Source organism: Phyllobates terribilis, unplaced genomic scaffold (genome assembly GCF_046119375.1).
Source record: "Phyllobates terribilis strain yellow unplaced genomic scaffold, ASM4611937v1 Scaffold_236__1_contigs__length_3049075, whole genome shotgun sequence".
Taxonomy (NCBI): Eukaryota; Metazoa; Chordata; class Amphibia; order Anura; family Dendrobatidae; genus Phyllobates; species Phyllobates terribilis.
The window spans coordinates 857,224-877,611 of record NW_027362996.1 but is presented as its reverse complement, the minus strand read 5'-3'; the positions used below and the strand labels follow the sequence as shown (position 1 = coordinate 877,611).

The 20,388-nt window shown below is 45.4% G+C and overlaps 15 non-coding genes and 1 pseudogene across 15 annotated transcripts; all 16 read right to left on the bottom strand.

Annotated features, from left to right (window-relative positions):
- Nucleotides 1-851: 851 nt before the first annotated feature.
- Nucleotides 852-1,042, bottom strand: LOC141217223 (U2 spliceosomal RNA). Its single transcript, XR_012286092.1, has one exon. It is a non-coding gene; the product is annotated as a U2 spliceosomal RNA (small nuclear RNA).
- Nucleotides 1,043-2,163: 1,121 nt separating this feature from the next.
- Nucleotides 2,164-2,354, bottom strand: LOC141217222 (U2 spliceosomal RNA). Its single transcript, XR_012286091.1, has one exon. It is a non-coding gene; the product is annotated as a U2 spliceosomal RNA (small nuclear RNA).
- Nucleotides 2,355-3,475: 1,121 nt separating this feature from the next.
- On the bottom strand, nt 3,476-3,666 carry LOC141216313 (U2 spliceosomal RNA). Its single transcript, XR_012285351.1, has one exon. It is a non-coding gene; the product is annotated as a U2 spliceosomal RNA (small nuclear RNA).
- Nucleotides 3,667-4,787: 1,121 nt separating this feature from the next.
- LOC141217221 (U2 spliceosomal RNA) lies at nt 4,788-4,978 on the bottom strand. Its single transcript, XR_012286090.1, has one exon. It is a non-coding gene; the product is annotated as a U2 spliceosomal RNA (small nuclear RNA).
- A 1,120-nt stretch (nt 4,979-6,098) lies between these two features.
- LOC141217220 (U2 spliceosomal RNA) lies at nt 6,099-6,289 on the bottom strand. Its single transcript, XR_012286089.1, has one exon. It is a non-coding gene; the product is annotated as a U2 spliceosomal RNA (small nuclear RNA).
- Nucleotides 6,290-7,411: 1,122 nt separating this feature from the next.
- LOC141217219 (U2 spliceosomal RNA) lies at nt 7,412-7,602 on the bottom strand. The gene has a single exon (XR_012286088.1). It is a non-coding gene; the product is annotated as a U2 spliceosomal RNA (small nuclear RNA).
- A 1,122-nt stretch (nt 7,603-8,724) lies between these two features.
- LOC141217218 (U2 spliceosomal RNA) lies at nt 8,725-8,915 on the bottom strand. Its single transcript, XR_012286087.1, has one exon. It is a non-coding gene; the product is annotated as a U2 spliceosomal RNA (small nuclear RNA).
- Nucleotides 8,916-10,036: 1,121 nt separating this feature from the next.
- On the bottom strand, nt 10,037-10,218 carry LOC141216708 (U2 spliceosomal RNA). Its single transcript, XR_012285730.1, has one exon. It is a non-coding gene; the product is annotated as a U2 spliceosomal RNA (small nuclear RNA).
- Nucleotides 10,219-10,742: 524 nt separating this feature from the next.
- Nucleotides 10,743-10,858, bottom strand: LOC141216904 (U2 spliceosomal RNA; annotated as a pseudogene).
- Nucleotides 10,859-11,978: 1,120 nt separating this feature from the next.
- On the bottom strand, nt 11,979-12,169 carry LOC141217217 (U2 spliceosomal RNA). Its single transcript, XR_012286086.1, has one exon. It is a non-coding gene; the product is annotated as a U2 spliceosomal RNA (small nuclear RNA).
- A 1,120-nt stretch (nt 12,170-13,289) lies between these two features.
- LOC141217215 (U2 spliceosomal RNA) lies at nt 13,290-13,480 on the bottom strand. The gene has a single exon (XR_012286084.1). It is a non-coding gene; the product is annotated as a U2 spliceosomal RNA (small nuclear RNA).
- A 1,122-nt stretch (nt 13,481-14,602) lies between these two features.
- Nucleotides 14,603-14,793, bottom strand: LOC141217214 (U2 spliceosomal RNA). Its single transcript, XR_012286083.1, has one exon. It is a non-coding gene; the product is annotated as a U2 spliceosomal RNA (small nuclear RNA).
- A 1,119-nt stretch (nt 14,794-15,912) lies between these two features.
- Nucleotides 15,913-16,103, bottom strand: LOC141216423 (U2 spliceosomal RNA). Its single transcript, XR_012285457.1, has one exon. It is a non-coding gene; the product is annotated as a U2 spliceosomal RNA (small nuclear RNA).
- A 1,121-nt stretch (nt 16,104-17,224) lies between these two features.
- On the bottom strand, nt 17,225-17,415 carry LOC141216395 (U2 spliceosomal RNA). The gene has a single exon (XR_012285430.1). It is a non-coding gene; the product is annotated as a U2 spliceosomal RNA (small nuclear RNA).
- A 1,056-nt stretch (nt 17,416-18,471) lies between these two features.
- On the bottom strand, nt 18,472-18,662 carry LOC141217213 (U2 spliceosomal RNA). The gene has a single exon (XR_012286082.1). It is a non-coding gene; the product is annotated as a U2 spliceosomal RNA (small nuclear RNA).
- A 1,120-nt stretch (nt 18,663-19,782) lies between these two features.
- On the bottom strand, nt 19,783-19,973 carry LOC141217212 (U2 spliceosomal RNA). Its single transcript, XR_012286081.1, has one exon. It is a non-coding gene; the product is annotated as a U2 spliceosomal RNA (small nuclear RNA).
- Nucleotides 19,974-20,388: the final 415 nt, after the last annotated feature.

Genomic DNA, 20,388 nt, shown 5'->3' with positions numbered 1-20,388 from the left:
GTGGAACGAGCAGCTGTCTACCCTTAGCAGGAGGGTTGCTGATTAATTACCTCTCCTGCTGCTGCTGCTGCTGGCTGTCCAGCAGCAGACTGAAGGTGGCTGCTGCTGTGCGCAGGTATATAAAGGCTCAGAGCCTATTATGACACGCGCAGCCAGCGTTCCATTGCCACATTCCGTCTACTGCAGGCGGGATACCTGGATGGCTGAATGTCACTGAGAAGCTCACAGAGACCGCCATAAGCAACAGTTTAAAAGAATGCCACAGACTAATCAACCAAACTTTTTGGGTTGGTTTCTCTTTTATAGTCTGCAGGCATTAAATGAAAGAAGTCAGTGTTCCAGCAGAGGGAGACAACGTTTCAGAAAAGGCATTGTAGCAAACCAAAAAAGAAATTTTAAGCGCAGCAGAGTAACCAGCTCACATACCTGTTAGCTCAGGTGAGTTTAAAAGGCTGCTGTTGATAACAAGGGCATATGCTAAATAGATGGTGTGTGTGCAACAATATACTGAAAGGTCAATTATATTGTGCAGCTTATCTCACCACCTGTAGTTATTTAGGTGAAAGCTCCAAAATGCTTGCCTAATATGTCTGTTTATCCAAAAGGAAGTATAGAGGGAGAGCTAGATAGATAGCATTGCATTACATTACATTACATGGCAATGCAATGCACAGTTGCTGAAGTTGAACCAAAATGAGCTTGTCATCTGGCTTCTGCAACTTTTAACATGAAAAATCCAATGAGGAGAAGAAAAGCAAAGCCAAAGAGTCCATCCCAAAATCCGACAAACAAGCAAAATGAACAAAAAGCATTGAATTCAATTCTTTCTGATTTTAGAAACTGCATTAAAGAAGGGGTGCACCGGTCCTGGAGATACTGCAATACCAGGTCAATGCGTGGAGTGGACAGAGCAAGCTCTTTTTCCATCTCCCTGTTCTAAAAATCCATTTAATATATGGTCCCCAGATAGGGGACGTATCAGATATTAAACTGATAAGAACAGATACTACACTTGATCTTAGCCAAAAGGCCGAGAAGCGATAACCAGAATTGGTTTCCGACTACGGTGCCACCCAAGGATTCTGAAAAGTCCATTTGTGGAGATGGCCACCTGGACTCCCGTTAAGAAGACATGCTGTCAACCTCTAGATCCCTCACATGCCTGCACTTTTCGGCTTGCTGCTGCTGCAATCCATGCGTTTTAGATCTGCATAACTCCACCTCTTTTAGCACAGTACCCTCAACCCCCGGCTGTTCCCACCCGCCTCAACACCGTTGGAAGGGAGGAGAACCAATTAAGGCGGGGGGGGGGGTGGAACGAGCAGCTGTCTACCCTTAGCAGGAGGGTTGCTGATTAATTACCTCTCCTGCTGCTGCTGCTGCTGGCTGTCCAACAGCAGACTGAAGGTGGCTGCTGCTGTGCGCAGGTATATAAAGGCTCAGAGCCTATTATGACACGCGCAGCCAGCGTTCCATTGCCACATTCCGTCTACTGCAGGCGGGATATCTGGATGGCTGAATGTCACTGAAAAGCTCACAGAGACCGCCATAAGCAACAGTTTAAAAGAATGCCACAGACTAATCAACCAAACTTTTTGGGTTGGTTTCTCTTTTATAGTCTGCAGGCATTAAATGAAAGAAGTCAGTGTTCCCGCAGAGGGAGACAACGTTTCAGAAAAGGCATTGTAGCAAACCAAAAAAGAAATTTTAAGCGCAGCAGAGTAACCAGCTCACATACCTGTTAGCTCAGGTGAGTTTAAAAGGCTGCTGTTGATAACAAGGGCATTTGCTAAATAGATGGTGTGTGTGCAACAATATACTGAAAGGTCAATTATATTGTGCAGCTTATCTCACCACCTGTAGTTATTTAGGTGAAAGCTCCAAAATGCTTGCCTAATATGTCTGTTTATCCAAAAGGAAGTATAGAGGGAGAGCTAGATAGATAGCATTGCATTACATTACATTACATGGCAATGCAATGCACAGTTGCTGAAGTTGAACCAAAATGAGCTTGTCATCTGGCTTCTGCAACTTTTAACATGAAAAATCCAATGAGGAGAAGAAAAGCAAAGCCAAAGAGTCCATCCCAAAATCCGACAAACAAGCAAAATGAACAAAAAGCATTGAATTCAATTCTTTCTGATTTTAGAAACTGCATTAAAGAAGGGGTGCACCGGTCCTGGAGATACTGCAATACCAGGTCAATGCGTGGAGTGGACAGAGCAAGCTCTTTTTCCATCTCCCTGTTCTAAAAATCCATTTAATATATGGTCCCCAGATAGGGGACGTATCAGATATTAAACTGATAAGAACAGATACTACACTTGATCTTAGCCAAAAGGCCGAGAAGCGATAACCAGAATTGGTTTCCGACTACGGTGCCACCCAAGGATTCTGAAAAGTCCATTTGTGGAGATGGCCACCTGGACTCCCGTTAAGAAGACATGCTGTCAACCTCTAGATCCCTCACATGCCTGCACTTTTCGGCTTGCTGCTGCTGCAATCCACGCGTTTTAGATCTGCATAACTCCACCTCTTTTAGCACAGTACCCTCAACCCCCGGCTGTTCCCACCCGCCTCAACACCGTTGGAAGGGAGGAGAACCAATTAAGGCGGGGGGGGGGGTGGAACGAGCAGCTGTCTACCCTTAGCAGGAGGGTTGCTGATTAATTACCTCTCCTGCTGCTGCTGCTGCTGGCTGTCCAGCAGCAGACTGAAGGTGGCTGCTGCTGTGCGCAGGTATATAAAGGCTCAGAGCCTATTATGACACGCAGAGCCAGCGTTCCATTGCCACATTCCGTCTACTGCAGGCGGGATACCTGGATGGCTGAATGTCACTGAGAAGCTCACAGAGACCGCCATAAGCAACAGTTTAAAAGAATGCCACAGACTAATCAACCAAACTTTTTGGGTTGGTTTCTCTTTTATAGTCTGCAGGCATTAAATGAAAGAAGTCAGTGTTCCAGCAGAGGGAGACAACGTTTCAGAAAAGGCATTGTAGCAAACCAAAAAAGAAATTTTAAGCGCAGCAGAGTAACCAGCTCACATACCTGTTAGCTCAGGTGAGTTTAAAAGGCTGCTGTTGATAACAAGGGCATTTGCTAAATAGATGGTGTGTGTGCAACAATATACTGAAAGGTCAATTATATTGTGCAGCTTATCTCACCACCTGTAGTTATTTAGGTGAAAGCTCCAAAATGCTTGCCTAATATGTCTGTTTATCCAAAAGGAAGTATAGAGGGAGAGCTAGATAGATAGCATTGCATTACATTACATTACATGGCAATGCAATGCACAGTTGCTGAAGTTGAACCAAAATGAGCTTGTCATCTGGCTTCTGCAACTTTTAACATGAAAAATCCAATGAGGAGAAGAAAAGCAAAGCCAAAGAGTCCATCCCAAAATCCGACAAACAAGCAAAATGAACAAAAAGCATTGAATTCAATTCTTTCTGATTTTAGAAAATGCATTAAAGAAGGGGTGCACCGGTCCTGGAGATACTGCAATACCAGGTCAATGCATGGAGTGGACAGAGCAAGCTCTTTTTCCATCTCCCTGTTCTAAAAATCCATTTAATATATGGTCCCCAGATAGGGGACGTATCAGATATTAAACTGATAAGAACAGATACTACACTTGATCTTAGCCAAAAGGCCGAGAAGCGATAACCAGAATTGGTTTCCGACTACGGTGCCACCCAAGGATTCTGAAAAGTCCATTTGTGGAGATGGCCACCTGGACTCCCGTTAAGAAGACATGCTGTCAACCTCTAGATCCCTCACATGCCTGCACTTTTCAGCTTGCTGCTGCTGCAATCCACGCGTTTTAGATCTGCATAACTCCACCTCTTTTAGCACAGTACCCTCAACCCCCGGCTGTTCCCACCCGCCTCAACACCGTTGGAAGGGAGGAGAACCAATTAAGGCGGGGGGGGGGGTGGAACGAGCAGCTGTCTACCCTTAGCAGGAGGGTTGCTGATTAATTACCTCTCCTGCTGCTGCTGCTGCTGGCTGTCCAGCAGCAGACTGAAGGTGGCTGCTGCTGTGCGCAGGTATATAAAGGCTCAGAGCCTATTATGACACGCGCAGCCAGCGTTCCATTGCCACATTCCGTCTACTGCAGGCGGGATACCTGGATGGCTGAATGTCACTGAGAAGCTCACAGAGACCGCCATAAGCAACAGTTTAAAAGAATGCCACAGACTAATCAACCAAACTTTTTGGGTTGGTTTCTCTTTTATAGTCTGCAGGCATTAAATGAAAGAAGTCAGTGTTCCAGCAGAGGGAGACAACGTTTCAGAAAAGGCATTGTAGCAAACCAAAAAAGAAATTTTAAGCGCAGCAGAGTAACCAGCTCACATACCTGTTAGCTCAGGTGAGTTTAAAAGGCTGCTGTTGATAACAAGGGCATTTGCTAAATAGATGGTGTGTGTGCAACAATATACTGAAAGGTCAATTATATTGTGCAGCTTATCTCACCACCTGTAGTTATTTAGGTGAAAGCTCCAAAATGCTTGCCTAATATGTCTGTTTATCCAAAAGGAAGTATAGAGGGAGAGCTAGATAGATAGCATTGCATTACATTACATTACATGGCAATGCAATGCACAGTTGCTGAAGTTGAACCAAAATGAGCTTGTCATCTGGCTTCTGCAACTTTTAACATGAAAAATCCAATGCGGAGAAGAAAAGCAAAGCCAAAGAGTCCATCCCAAAATCCGACAAACAAGCAAAATGAACAAAAAGCATTGAATTCAATTCTTTCTGATTTTAGAAACTGCATTAAAGAAGGGGTGCACCGGTCCTGGAGATACTGCAATACCAGGTCAATGCGTGGAGTGGACAGAGCAAGCTCTTTTTCCATCTCCCTGTTCTAAAAATCCATTTAATATATGGTCCCCAGATAGGGGACGTATCAGATATTAAACTGATAAGAACAGATACTACACTTGATCTTAGCCAAAAGGCCGAGAAGCGATAACCAGAATTGGTTTCCGACTACGGTGCCACCCAAGGATTCTGAAAAGTCCATTTGTGGAGATGGCCACCTGGACTCCCGTTAAGAAGACATGCTGTCAACCTCTAGATCCCTCACATGCCTGCACTTTTCGGCTTGCTGCTGCTGCAATCCACGCGTTTTAGATCTGCATAACTCCACCTCTTTTAGCACAGTACCCTCAACCCCCGGCTGTTCCCACCCGCCTCAAAACCGTTGGAAGGGAGGAGAACCAATTAAGGCGGGGGGGTGGTGGAACGAGCAGCTGTCTACCCTTAGCAGGAGGGTTGCTGATTAATTACCTCTCCTGCTGCTGCTGCTGCTGGCTGTCCAGCAGCAGACTGAAGGTGGCTGCTGCTGTGCGCAGGTATATAAAGGCTCAGAGCCTATTATGACACGCGCAGCCAGCGTTCCATTGCCACATTCCGTCTACTGCAGGCGGGATACCTGGATGGCTGAATGTCACTGAGAAGCTCACAGAGACCGCCATAAGCAACAGTTTAAAAGAATGCCACAGACTAATCAACCAAACTTTTTGGGTTGGTTTCTCTTTTATAGTCTGCAGGCATTAAATGAAAGAAGTCAGTGTTCCAGCAGAGGGAGACAACGTTTCAGAAAAGGCATTGTAGCAAACCAAAAAAGAAATTTTAAGCGCAGCAGAGTAACCAGCTCACATACCTGTTAGCTCAGGTGAGTTTAAAAGGCTGCTGTTGATAACAAGGGCATTTGCTAAATAGATGGTGTGTGTGCAACAATATACTGAAAGGTCAATTATATTGTGCAGCTTATCTCACCATCTGTAGTTATTTAGGTGAAAGCTCCAAAATGCTTGCCTAATATGTCTGTTTATCCAAAAGGAAGTATAGAGGGAGAGCTAGATAGATAGCATTGCATTACATTACATTACATGGCAATGCAATGCACAGTTGCTGAAGTTGAACCAAAATGAGCTTGTCATCTGGCTTCTGCAACTTTTAACATGAAAAATCCAATGAGGAGAAGAAAAGCAAAGCCAAAGAGTCCATCCCAAAATCCGACAAACAAGCAAAATGAACAAAAAGCATTGAATTCAATTCTTTCTGATTTTAGAAACTGCATTAAAGAAGGGGTGCACCGGTCCTGGAGATACTGCAATACCAGGTCAATGCGTGGAGTGGACAGAGCAAGCTCTTTTTCCATCTCCCTGTTCTAAAAATCCATTTAATATATGGTCCCCAGATAGGGGACGTATCAGATATTAAACTGATAAGAACAGATACTACACTTGATCTTAGCCAAAAGGCCGAGAAGCGATAACCAGAATTGGTTTCCGACTACGGTGCCACCCAAGGATTCTGAAAAGTCCATTTGTGGAGATGGCCACCTGGACTCCCGTTAAGAAGACATGCTGTCAACCTCTAGATCCCTCACATGCCTGCACTTTTCGGCTTGCTGCTGCTGCAATCCACGCGTTTTAGATCTGCATAACTCCACCTCTTTTAGCACAGTACCCTCAACCCCCGGCTGTTCCCACCCGCCTCAACACCGTTGGAAGGGAGGAGAACCAATTAAGGCGGGGGGGGGGGGTGGAACGAGCAGCTGTCTACCCTTAGCAGGAGGGTTGCTGATTAATTACCTCTCCTGCTGCTGCTGCTGCTGGCTGTCCAGCAGCAGACTGAAGGTGGCTGCTGCTGTGCGCAGGTATATAAAGGCTCAGAGCCTATTATGACACGCGCAGCCAGCGTTCCATTGCCACATTCCGTCTACTGCAGGCGGGATACCTGGATGGCTGAATGTCACTGAGAAGCTCACAGAGACCGCCATAAGCAACAGTTTAAAAGAATGCCACAGACTAATCAACCAAACTTTTTGGGTTGGTTTCTCTTTTATAGTCTGCAGGCATTAAATGAAAGAAGTCAGTGTTCCAGCAGAGGGAGACAACGTTTCAGAAAAGGCATTGTAGCAAACCAAAAAAGAAATTTTAAGCGCAGCAGAGTAACCAGCTCACATACCTGTTAGCTCAGGTGAGTTTAAAAGGCTGCTGTTGATAACAAGGGCATTTGCTAAATAGATGGTGTGTGTGCAACATTATACTGAAAGGTCAATTATATTGTGCAGCTTATCTCACCACCTGTAGTTATTTAGGTGAAAGCTCCAAAATGCTTGCCTAATATGTCTGTTTATCCAAAAGGAAGTATAGAGGGAGAGCTAGATAGATAGCATTGCATTACATTACATTACATGGCAAAGCAATGCACAGTTGCTGAAGTTGAACCAAAATGAGCTTGTCATCTGGCTTCTGCAACTTTTAACATGAAAAATCCAATGAGGAGAAGAAAAGCAAAGCCAAAGAGTCCATCCCAAAATCCGACAAACAAGCAAAATGAACAAAAAGCATTGAATTCAATTCTTTCTGATTTTAGAAACTGCATTAAAGAAGGGGTGCACCGGTCCTGGAGATACTGCAATACCAGGTCAATGCGTGGAGTGGACAGAGCAAGCTCTTTTTCCATCTCCCTGTTCTAAAAATCCATTTAATATATGGTCCCCAGATAGGGGACGTATCAGATATTAAACTGATAAGAACAGATACTACACTTGATCTTAGCCAAAAGGCCGAGAAGCGATAACCAGAATTGGTTTCCGACTACGGTGCCACCCAAGGATTCTGAAAAGTCCATTTGTGGAGATGGCCACCTGGACTCCCGTTAAGAAGACATGCTGTCAACCTCTAGATCCCTCACATGCCTGCACTTTTCGGCTTGCTGCTGCTGCAATCCACGCGTTTTAGATCTGCATAACTCCACCTCTTTTAGCACAGTACCCTCAACCCCCGGCTGTTCCCACCCGCCTCAACACCGTTGGAAGGGAGGAGAACCAATTAAGGCGGGGGGGGGGGGTGGAACGAGCAGCTGTCTACCCTTAGCAGGAGGGTTGCTGATTAATTACCTCTCCTGCTGCTGCTGCTGCTGGCTGTCCAGCAGCAGACTGAAGGTGGCTGCTGCTGTGCGCAGGTATATAAAGGCTCAGAGCCTATTATGACACGCGCAGCCAGCGTTCCATTGCCACATTCCGTCTACTGCAGGCGGGATACCTGGATGGCTGAATGTCACTGAGAAGCTCACAGAGACCGCCATAAGCAACAGTTTAAAAGAATGCCACAGACTAATCAACCAAACTTTTTGGGTTGGTTTCTCTTTTATAGTCTGCAGGCATTAAATGAAAGAAGTCAGTGTTCCAGCAGAGGGAGACAACGTTTCAGAAAAGGCATTGTAGCAAACCAAAAAAGAAATTTTAAGCGCAGCAGAGTAACCAGCTCACATACCTGTTAGCTCAGGTGAGTTTAAAAGGCTGCTGTTGATAACAAGGGCATTTGCTAAATAGATGGTGTGTGTGCAACAATATACTGAAAGGTCAATTATATTGTGCAGCTTATCTCACCACCTGTAGTTATTTAGGTGAAAGCTCCAAAATGCTTGCCTAATATGTCTGTTTATCCAAAAGGAAGTATAGAGGGAGAGCTAGATAGATAGCATTGCATTACATTACATTACATGGCAATGCAATGCACAGTTGCTGAAGTTGAACCAAAATGAGCTTGTCATCTGGCTTCTGCAACTTTTAACATGAAAAATCCAATGAGGAGAAGAAAAGCAAAGCCAAAGAGTCCATCCCAAAATCCGACAAACAAGCAAAATGAACAAAAAGCATTGAATTCAATTCTTTCTGATTTTAGAAACTGCATTAAAGAAGGGGTGCACCGGTCCTGGAGATACTGCAATACCAGGTCAATGCGTGGAGTGGACAGAGCAAGCTCTTTTTCCATCTCCCTGTTCTAAAAATCCATTTAATATATGGTCCCCAGATAGGGGACGTATCAGATATTAAACTGATAAGAACAGATACTACACTTGATCTTAGCCAAAAGGCCGAGAAGCGATAACCAGAATTGGTTTCCGACTACGGTGCCACCCAAGGATTCTGAAAAGTCCATTTGTGGAGATGGCCACCTGGACTCCCGTTAAGAAGACATGCTGTCAACCTCTAGATCCCTCACATGCCTGCACTTTTCGGCTTGCTGCTGCTGCAATCCACGCATTTTAGATCTGCATAACTCCACCTCTTTTAGCACAGTACCCTCAACCCCCGGCTGTTCCCACCCGCCTCAACACCGTTGGAAGGGAGGAGAACCAATTAAGGCGGGGGGGGGGGTGGAACGAGCAGCTGTCTACCCTTAGCAGGAGGGTTGCTGATTAATTACCTCTCCTGCTGCTGCTGCTGCTGGCTGTCCAGCAGCAGACTGAAGGTGGCTGCTGCTGTGCGCAGGTATATAAAGGCTCAGAGCCTATTATGACACGCGCAGCCAGCGTTCCATTGCCACATTCCGTCTACTGCAGGCGGGATACCTGGATGGCTGAATGTTACTGAGAAGCTCACAGAGACCGCCATAAGCAACAGTTTAAAAGAATGCCACAGACTAATCAACCAAACTTTTTGGGTTGGTTTCTCTTTTATAGTCTGCAGGCATTAAATGAAAGAAGTCAGTGTTCCAGCAGAGGGAGACAACGTTTCAGAAAAGGCATTGTAGCAAACCAAAAAAGAAATTTTAAGCGCAGCAGAGTAACCAGCTCACATACCTGTTAGCTCAGGTGAGTTTAAAAGGCTGCTGTTGATAACAAGGGCATTTGCTAAATAGATGGTGTGTGTGCAACAATATACTGAAAGGTCAATTATATTGTGCAGCTTATCTCACCACCTGTAGTTATTTAGGTGAAAGCTCCAAAATGCTTGCCTAATATGTCTGTTTATCCAAAAGGAAGTATAGAGGGAGAGCTAGATAGATAGCATTGCATTACATTACATTACATGGCAATGCAATGCACAGTTGCTGAAGTTGAACCAAAATGAGCTTGTCATCTGGCTTCTGCAACTTTTAACATGAAAAATCCAATGAGGAGAAGAAAAGCAAAGCCAAAGAGTCCATCCCAAAATCCGACAAACAAGCAAAATGAACAAAAAGCATTGAATTCAATTCTTTCTGATTTTAGAAACTGCATTAAAGAAGGGGTGCACCGGTCCTGGAGATACTGCAATACCAGGTCAATGCGTGGAGTGGACAGAGCAAGCTCTTTTTCCATCTCCCTGTTCTAAAAATCCATTTAATATATGGTCCCCAGATAGGGGACGTATCAGATATTAAACTGATAAGAACAGATTTTTTGATTGAAGCTGCATCCAAGGCACTGAAAAATGTGACCGAAGTCACACCAAAACAGCGCACGAGGCGAGGATTCATGTGGACCCTTCCCGGAGGAGAGGGTCCCCAATAAACCATCCCCATCCCTCCGAGCCAGAAGGCCACAGCGAGGGTCAGGGATCTCCGATGCTCTCCCTAGCCGAAGCCGGAGAAGAGCCGTTTTCGTGCTCCCAGCTTCCATCTAGGCTGCCACCCTAGTGGAGCTGGAGCCTGTGTTGGTTTCTCAGCCCAAAGCTGACCGGACCTCCGACCAGGTTTATAAAAATTCCCCTTCCTAGCCCGGAGGCCAGGAATAGGGGGGGTTGCTCAGAAAGTATGATTGGCAAAGGTGCGGCGTGCTACGAAGCCAAGTCTTTCTGGGGTTCCCAGTCCCAGTAAGCTTGGACTCCCACCAGGGCGCCTACTCCTGGGGCACATTGCTCCAAAGCCCTCACACTTACCCAGCCTAGTGACTTCGATCCTGGAGGGCCATGTTTTCCATCAGATAACTCTATGAGCCACCTGGCGTACTAACAAGTGCACCAAACCAGTGTGTAAAATGCATCAATTTACTAGGGCAGCCCAAGGACAAAACTGCCTTTTCAAAAGATACTACACTTGATCTTAGCCAAAAGGCCGAGAAGCGATAACCAGAATTGGTTTCCGACTACGGTGCCACCCAAGGATTCTGAAAAGTCCATTTGTGGAGATGGCCACCTGGACTCCCGTTAAGAAGACATGCTGTCAACCTCTAGATCCCTCACATGCCTGCACTTTTCGGCTTGCTGCTGCTGCAATCCACGCGTTTTAGATCTGCATAACTCCACCTCTTTTAGCACAGTACCCTCAACCCCCGGCTGTTCCCACCCGCCTCAACACCGTTGGAAGGGAGGAGAACCAATTAAGGCGGGGGGGGGGTGGAACGAGCAGCTGTCTACCCTTAGCAGGAGGGTTGCTGATTAATTACCTCTCCTGCTGCTGCTGCTGCTGGCTGTCCAGCAGCAGACTGAAGGTGGCTGCTGCTGTGCGCAGGTATATAAAGGCTCAGAGCCTATTATGACACGCGCAGCCAGCGTTCCATTGCCACATTCCGTCTACTGCAGGCGGGATACCTGGATGGCTGAATGTCACTGAGAAGCTCACAGAGACCGCCATAAGCAACAGTTTAAAAGAATGCCACAGACTAATCAACCAAACTTTTTGGGTTGGTTTCTCTTTTATAGTCTGCAGGCATTAAATGAAAGAAGTCAGTGTTCCAGCAGAGGGAGACAACGTTTCAGAAAAGGCATTGTAGCAAACCAAAAAAGAAATTTTAAGCGCAGCAGAGTAACCAGCTCACATACCTGTTAGCTCAGGTGAGTTTAAAAGGCTGCTGTTGATAACAAGGGCATTTGCTAAATAGATGGTGTGTGTGCAACAATATACTGAAAGGTCAATTATATTGTGCAGCTTGTCTCACCACCTGTAGTTATTTAGGTGAAAGCTCCAAAATGCTTGCCTAATATGTCTGTTTATCCAAAAGGAAGTATAGAGGGAGAGCTAGATAGATAGCATTGCATTACATTACATTACATGGCAATGCAATGCACAGTTGCTGAAGTTGAACCAAAATGAGCTTGTCATCTGGCTTCTGCAACTATTAACATGAAAAATCCAATGAGGAGAAGAAAAGCAAAGCCAAAGAGTCCATCCCAAAATCCGACAAACAAGCAAAATGAACAAAAAGCATTGAATTCAATTCTTTCTGATTTTAGAAACTGCATTAAAGAAGGGGTGCACCGGTCCTGGAGATACTGCAATACCAGGTCAATGCGTGGAGTGGACAGAGCAAGCTCTTTTTCCATCTCCCTGTTCTAAAAATCCATTTAATATATGGTCCCCAGATAGGGGACGTATCAGATATTAAACTGATAAGAACAGATACTACACTTGATCTTAGCCAAAAGGCCGAGAAGCGATAACCAGAATTGGTTTCCGACTACGGTGCCACCCAAGGATTCTGAAAAGTCCATTTGTGGAGATGGCCACCTGGACTCCCGTTAAGAAGACATGCTGTCAACCTCTAGATCCCTCACATGCCTGCACTTTTCGGCTTGCTGCTGCTGCAATCCACGCGTTTTAGATCTGCATAACTCCACCTCTTTTAGCACAGTACCCTCAACCCCCGGCTGTTCCCACCCGCCTCAACACCGTTGGAAGGGAGGAGAACCAATTAAGGCGGGGGGGGGGTGGAACGAGCAGCTGTCTACCCTTAGCAGGAGGGTTGCTGATTAATTACCTCTCCTGCTGCTGCTGCTGCTGGCTGTCCAGCAGCAGACTGAAGGTGGCTGCTGCTGTGCGCAGGTATATAAAGGCTCAGAGCCTATTATGACACGCGCAGCCAGCGTTCCATTGCCACATTCCGTCTACTGCAAGCGGGATACCTGGATGGCTGAATGTCACTGAGAAGCTCACAGAGACCGCCATAAGCAACAGTTTAAAAGAATGCCACAGACTAATCAACCAAACTTTTTGGGTTGGTTTCTCTTTTATAGTCTGCAGGCATTAAATGAAAGAAGTCAGTGTTCCAGCAGAGGGAGACAACGTTTCAGAAAAGGCATTGTAGCAAACCAAAAAAGAAATTTTAAGCGCAGCAGAGTAACCAGCTCACATACCTGTTAGCTCAGGTGAGTTTAAATGGCTGCTGTTGATAACAAGGGCATTTGCTAAATAGATGGTGTGTGTGCAACAATATACTGAAAGGTCAATTATATTGTGCAGCTTATCTCACCACCTGTAGTTATTTAGGTGAAAGCTCCAAAATGCTTGCCTAATATGTCTGTTTATCCAAAAGGAAGTATAGAGGGAGAGCTAGATAGATAGCATTGCATTACATTACATTACATGGCAATGCAATGCACAGTTGCTGAAGTTGAACCAAAATGAGCTTGTCATCTGGCTTCTGCAACTTTTAACATGAAAAATCCAATGAGGAGAAGAAAAGCAAAGCCAAAGAGTCCATCCCAAAATCCGACAAACAAGCAAAATGAACAAAAAGCATTGAATTCAATTCTTTCTGATTTTAGAAACTGCATTAAAGAAGGGGTGCACCGGTCCTGGAGATACTGCAATACCAGGTCAATGCGTGGAGTGGACAGAGCAAGCTCTTTTTCCATCTCCCTGTTCTAAAAATCCATTTAATATATGGTCCCCAGATAGGGGACGTATCAGATATTAAACTGATAAGAACAGATACTACACTTGATCTTAGCCAAAAGGCCGAGAAGCGATAACCAGAATTGGTTTCCGACTACGGTGCCACCCAAGGATTCTGAAAAGTCCATTTGTGGAGATGGCCACCTGGACTCCCGTTAAGAAGACATGCTGTCAACCTCTAGATCCCTCACATGCCTGCACTTTTCGGCTTGCTGCTGCTGCAATCCACGCGTTTTAGATCTGCATAACTCCACCTCTTTTAGCACAGTACCCTCAACCCCCGGCTGTTCCCACCCGCCTCAACACCGTTGGAAGGGAGGAGAACCAATTAAGGCGGGGGGGGGGGGTGGAACGAGCAGCTGTCTACCCTTAGCAGGAGGGTTGCTGATTAATTACCTCTCCTGCTGCTGCTGCTGCTGGCTGTCCAGCAGCAGACTGAAGGTGGCTGCTGCTGTGCTCAGATATATAAAGGCTCAGAGCCTATTATGACACGCGCAGCCAGCGTTCCATTGCCACATTCCGTCTACTGCAGGCGGGATACCTGGATGGCTGAATGTCACTGAGAAGCTCACAGAGACCGCCATAAGCAACAGTTTAAAAGAATGCCACAGACTAATCAACCAAACTTTTTGGGTTGGTTTCTCTTTTATAGTCTGCAGGCATTAAATGAAAGAAGTCAGTGTTCCAGCAGAGGGAGACAACGTTTCAGAAAAGGCATTGTAGCAAACCAAAAAAGAAATTTTAAGCGCAGCAGAGTAACCAGCTCACATACCTGTTAGCTCAGGTGAGTTTAAAAGGCTGCTGTTGATAACAAGGGCATTTGCTAAATAGATGGTGTGTGTGCAACAATATACTGAAAGGTCAATTATATTGTGCAGCTTGTCTCACCACCTGTAGTTATTTAGGTGAAAGCTCCAAAATGCTTGCCTAATATGTCTGTTTATCCAAAAGGAAGTATAGAGGGAGAGCTAGATAGATAGCATTGCATTACATTACATTACATGGCAATGCAATGCACAGTTGCTGAAGTTGAACCAAAATGAGCTTGTCATCTGGCTTCTGCAACTTTTAACATGAAAAATCCAATGAGGAGAAGAAAAGCAAAGCCAAAGAGTCCATCCCAAAATCCGACAAACAAGCAAAATGAACAAAAAGCATTGAATTCAATTCTTTCTGATTTTAGAAACTGCATTAAAGAAGGGGTGCACCGGTCCTGGAGATACTGCAATACCAGGTCAATGCGTGGAGTGGACAGAGCAAGCTCTTTTTCCATCTCCCTGTTCTAAAAATCCATTTAATATATGGTCCCCAGATAGGGGACGTATCAGATATTAAACTGATAAGAACAGATACTACACTTGATCTTAGCCAAAAGGCCGAGAAGCGATAACCAGAATTGGTTTCCGACTACGGTGCCACCCAAGGATTCTGAAAAGTCCATTTGTGGAGATGGCCACCTGGACTCCCGTTAAGAAGACATGCTGTCAACCTCTAGATCCCTCACATGCCTGCACTTTTCGGCTTGCTGCTGCTGCAATCCACGCGTTTTAGATCTGCATAACTCCACCTCTTTTAGCACAGTACCCTCAACCCCCGGCTGTTCCCACCCGCCTCAACACCGTTGGAAGGGAGGAGAACCAATTAAGGCGGGGGGGGGGTGGAACGAGCAGCTGTCTACCCTTAGCAGGAGGGTTGCTGATTAATTACCTCTCCTGCTGCTGCTGCTGCTGGCTGTCCAGCAGCAGACTGAAGGTGGCTGCTGCTGTGCGCAGGTATATAAAGGCTCAGAGCCTATTATGACATGCGCAGCCAGCGTTCCATTGCCACATTCCGTCTACTGCAGGCGGGATACCTGGATGGCTGAATGTCACTGAGAAGCTCACAGAGACCGCCATAAGCAACAGTTTAAAAGAATGCCACAGACTAATCAACCAAACTTTTTGGGTTGGTTTCTCTTTTATAGTCTGCAGGCATTAAATGAAAGAAGTCAGTGTTCCAGCAGAGGGAGACAACGTTTCAGAAAAGGCATTGTAGCAAACCAAAAAAGAAATTTTAAGCGCAGCAGAGTAACCAGCTCACATACCTGTTAGCTCAGGTGAGTTTAAAAGGCTGCTGTTGATAACAAGGGCATTTGCTAAATAGATGGTGTGTGTGCAACAATATACTGAAAGGTCAATTATATTGTGCAGCTTATCTCACCACCTGTAGTTATTTAGGTGAAAGCTCCAAAATGCTTGCCTAATATGTCTGTTTATCCAAAAGGAAGTATAGAGGGAGAGCTAGATAGATAGCATTGCATTACATTACATTACATGGCAATGCAATGCACAGTTGCTGAAGTTGAACCAAAATGAGCTTGTCATCTGGCTTCTGCAACTTTAACATGAAAAATCCAATGAGGAGAAGAAAAGCAAAGCCAAAGAGTCCATCCCAAAATCCGACAAACAAGCAAAATGAACAAAAAGCATTGAATTCAATTCTTTCTGATTTTAGAAACTGCATTAAAGAAGGGGTGCACCGGTCCTGGAGATACTGCAATACCAGGTCAATGCGTGGAGTGGACAAAGCAAGCTCTTTTTCCATCTCCCTGTTCTAAAAATCCATTTAATATATGGTCCCCAGATAGGGGACGTATCAGATATTAAACTGATAAGAACAGATACTACACTTGATCTTAGCCAAAAGGCCGAGAAGCGATAACCAGAATTGGTTTCCGACTACGGTGCCACCCAAGGATTCTGAAAAGTCCATTTGTGGAGATGGCCACCTGGACTCCCGTTAAGAAGACATGCTGTCAACCTCTAGATCCCTCACATGCCTGCACTTTTCGGCTTGCTGCTGCTGCAATCCACGCGTTTTAGATCTGCATAACTCCACCTCTTTTAGCACAGTACCCTCAACCCCCGGCTGTTCCCACCCGCCTCAACACCGTTGGAAGGGAGGAGAACCAATTAAGGCGGGGGGGGGGGTGGAACGAGCAGCTGTCTACCCTTAGCAGGAGGGTTGCTGATTAATTACCTCTCCTGCTGCTGCTGCAGCTGGCTGTCCAGCAGCAGGCTGAAGGTGGCTGCTGCTGTGCGCAGGTATATAAAGGCTCAGAGCCTATTATGACACGCGCAGCCAGCGTTCCATTGCCACATTCCGTCTACTGCAGGCGGGATACCTGGATGGCTGAATGTCACTGAGAAGCTCACAGAGACCGCCATAAGCAACAGTTTAAAAGAATGCCACAGACTAATCAACCAAACTTTTTGGGTTGGTTTCTCTTTTATAGTCTGCAGGCATTAAATGAAAGAAGTCAGTGTTCCAGCAGAGGGAGACAACGTTTCAGAAAAGGCATTGTAGCAAACCAAAAAAGAAATTTTAAGCGCAGCAGAGTAACCAGCTCACATACCTGTTAGCTCAGGTGAGTTTAAAAGGCTGCTGTTGATAACAAGGGCATTTGCTAAATAGATGGTGTGTGTGCAACAATATACTGAAAGGTCAATTATATTGTGCAGCTTATCTCACCACCTGTAGTTATTTAGGTGAAAGCTCCAAAATGCTTGCCTAATATGTCTGTTTATCCAAAAGGAAGTATAGAGGGAGAGCTAGATAGATAGCATTGCATTACATTACATTACATGGCAATGCAATGCACAGTTGCTGAAGTTGAACCAAAATGAGCTTGTCATCTGGCTTCTGCAACTTTTAACATGAAAAATCCAATGAGGAGAAGAAAAGCAAAGCCAAAGAGTCCATCCCAAAATCCGACAAACAAGCAAAATGAACAAAAAGCATTGAATTCAATTCTTTCTGATTTTAGAAACTGCATTAAAGAAGGCGTGCACCGGTCCTGGAGATACTGCAATACCAGGTCAATGCGTGGAGTGGACAGAGCAAGCTCTTTTTCCATCTCCCTGTTCTAAAAATCCATTTAATATATGGTCCCCAGATAGGGGACGTATCAGATATTAAACTGATAAGAACAGATACTACACTTGATCTTAGCCAAAAGGCCGAGAAGCGATAACCAGAATTGGTTTCCGACTACGGTGCCACCCAAGGATTCTGAAAAGTCCATTTGTGGAGATGGCCACCTGGACTCCCGTTAAGAAGACATGCTGTCAACCTCTAGATCCCTCACATGCCTGCACTTTTCGGCTTGCTGCTGCTGCAATCCACGCGTTTTAGATCTGCATAACTCCACCTCTTTTAGCACAGTACCCTCAACCCCCGGTGGAACGAGCAGCTGTCTACCCTTAGCAGGAGGGTTGCTGATTAATTACCTCTCCTGCTGCTGCTGCTGGCTGTCCAGCAGCAGACTGAAGGTGGCTGCTGCTGTGCGCAGGTATATAAAGGCTCAGAGCCTATTATGACACGCGCAGCCAGCGTTCCATTGCCACATTCCGTCTACTGCAGGCGGGATACCTCGATGGCTGAATGTCACTGAGAAGCTCACAGAGACCGCCATAAGCAACAGTTTAAAAGAATGCCACAGACTAATCAACCAAACTTTTTGGGTTGGTTTCTCTTTTATAGTCTGCAGGCATTAAATGAAAGAAGTCAGTGTTCCAGCAGAGGGAGACAACGTTTCAGAAAAGGCATTGTAGCAAACCAAAAAAGAAATTTTAAGCGCAGCAGAGTAACCAGCTCACATACCTGTTAGCTCAGGTGAGTTTAAAAGGCTGCTGTTGATAACAAGGGCATTTGCTAAATAGATGGTGTGTGTGCAACAATATACTGAAAGGTCAATTATATTGTGCAGCTTATCTCACCACCTGTAGTTATTTAGGTGAAAGCTCCAAAATGCTTGCCTAATATGTCTGTTTATCCAAAAGGAAGTATAGAGGGAGAGCTAGATAGATAGCATTGCATTACATTACATTACATGGCAATGCAATGCACAGTTGCTGAAGTTGAACCAAAATGAGCTTGTCATCTGGCTTCTGCAACTTTTAACATGAAAAATCCAATGAGGAGAAGAAAAGCAAAGCCAAAGAGTCCATCCCAAAATCCGACAAACAAGCAAAATGAACAAAAAGCATTGAATTCAATTCTTTCTGATTTTAGAAACTGCATTAAAGAAGGGGTGCACCGGTCCTGGAGATACTGCAATACCAGGTCAATGCGTGGAGTGGACAGAGCAAGCTCTTTTTCCATCTCCCTGTTCTAAAAATCCATTTAATATATGGTCCCCAGATAGGGGACGTATCAGATATTAAACTGATAAGAACAGATACTACACTTGATCTTAGCCAAAAGGCCGAGAAGCGATAACCAGAATTGGTTTCCGACTACGGTGCCACCCAAGGATTCTGAAAAGTCCATTTGTGGAGATGGCCACCTGGACTCCCGTTAAGAAGACATGCTGTCAACCTCTAGATCCCTCACATGCCTGCACTTTTCGGCTTGCTGCTGCTGCAATCCACGCGTTTTAGATCTGCATAACTCCACCTCTTTTAGCACAGTACCCTCAACCCCCGGCTGTTCCCACCCGTCTCAACACCGTTGGAAGGGAGGAGAACCAATTAAGGCGGGGGGGGGGTGGAACGAGCAGCTGTCTACCCTTAGCAGGAGGGTTGCTGATTAATTACCTCTCCTGCTGCTGCTGCTGCTGGCTGTCCAGCAGCAGACTGAAGGTGGCTGCTGCTGTGCGCAGGTATATAAAGGCTCAGAGCCTATTATGACACGCGCAGCCAGCGTTCCATTGCCACATTCCGTCTACTGCAGGCGGGATACCTGGATGGCTGAATGTCACTGAGAAGCTCACAGAGACCGCCATAAGCAACAGTTTAAAAGAATGCCACAGACTAATCAACCAAACTTTTTGGGTTGGTTTCTCTTTTATAGTCTGCAGGCATTAAATGAAAGAAGTCAGTGTTCCAGCAGAGGGAGACAACGTTTCAGAAAAGGCATTGTAGCAAACCAAAAAAGAAATTTTAAGCGCAGCAGAGTAACCAGCTCACATACCTGTTAGCTCAGGTGAGTTTAAAAGGCTGCTGTTGATAACAAGGGCATTTGCTAAATAGATGGTGTGTGTGCAACAATATACTGAAAGGTCAATTATATTGTGCAGCTTATCTCACCACCTGTAGTTATTTAGGTGAAAGCTCCAAAATGCTTGCCTAATATGTCTGTTTATCGAAAAGGAAGTATAGAGGGAGAGCTAGATAGATAGCATTGCATTACATTACATTACATGGCAATGCAATGCACAGTTGCTGAAGTTGAACCAAAATGAGCTTGTCATCTGGCTTCTGCAACTTTTAACATGAAAAATCCAATGAGGAGAAGAAAAGCAAAGCCAAAGAGTCCATCCCAAAATCCGACAAACAAGCAAAATGAACAAAAAGCATTGAATTCAATTCTTTCTGATTTTAGAAACTGCATTAAAGAAGGGGTGCACCGGTCCTGGAGATACTGCAATACCAGGTCAATGCGTGGAGTGGACAGAGCAAGCTCTTTTTCCATCTCCCTGTTCTAAAAATCCATTTAATATATGGTCCCCAGATAGGGGACGTATCAGATATTAAACTGATAAGAACAGATACTACACTTGATCTTAGCCAAAAGGCCGAGAAGCGATAACCAGAATTGGTTTCCGACTACGGTGCCACCCAAGGATTCTGAAAAGTCCATTTGTGGAGATGGCCACCTGGACTCCCGTTAAGAAGACATGCTGTCAACCTCTAGATCCCTCACATGCCTGCACTTTTCGGCTTGCTGCTGCTGCAATCCACGCGTTTTAGATCTGCATAACTCCACCTCTTTTAGCACAGTACCCTCAACCCCCGGCTGTTCCCACCCGCCTCAACACCGTTGGAAGGGAGGAGAACCAATTAAGGCGGGGGGGGGGGGGTGGAACGAGCAGCTGTCTACCCTTAGCAGGAGGGTTGCTGATTAATTACCTCTCCTGCTGCTGCTGCTGCTGGCTGTCCAGCAGCAGACTGAAGGTGGCTGCTGCTGTGCGCAGGTATATAAAGGCTCAGAGCCTATTATGA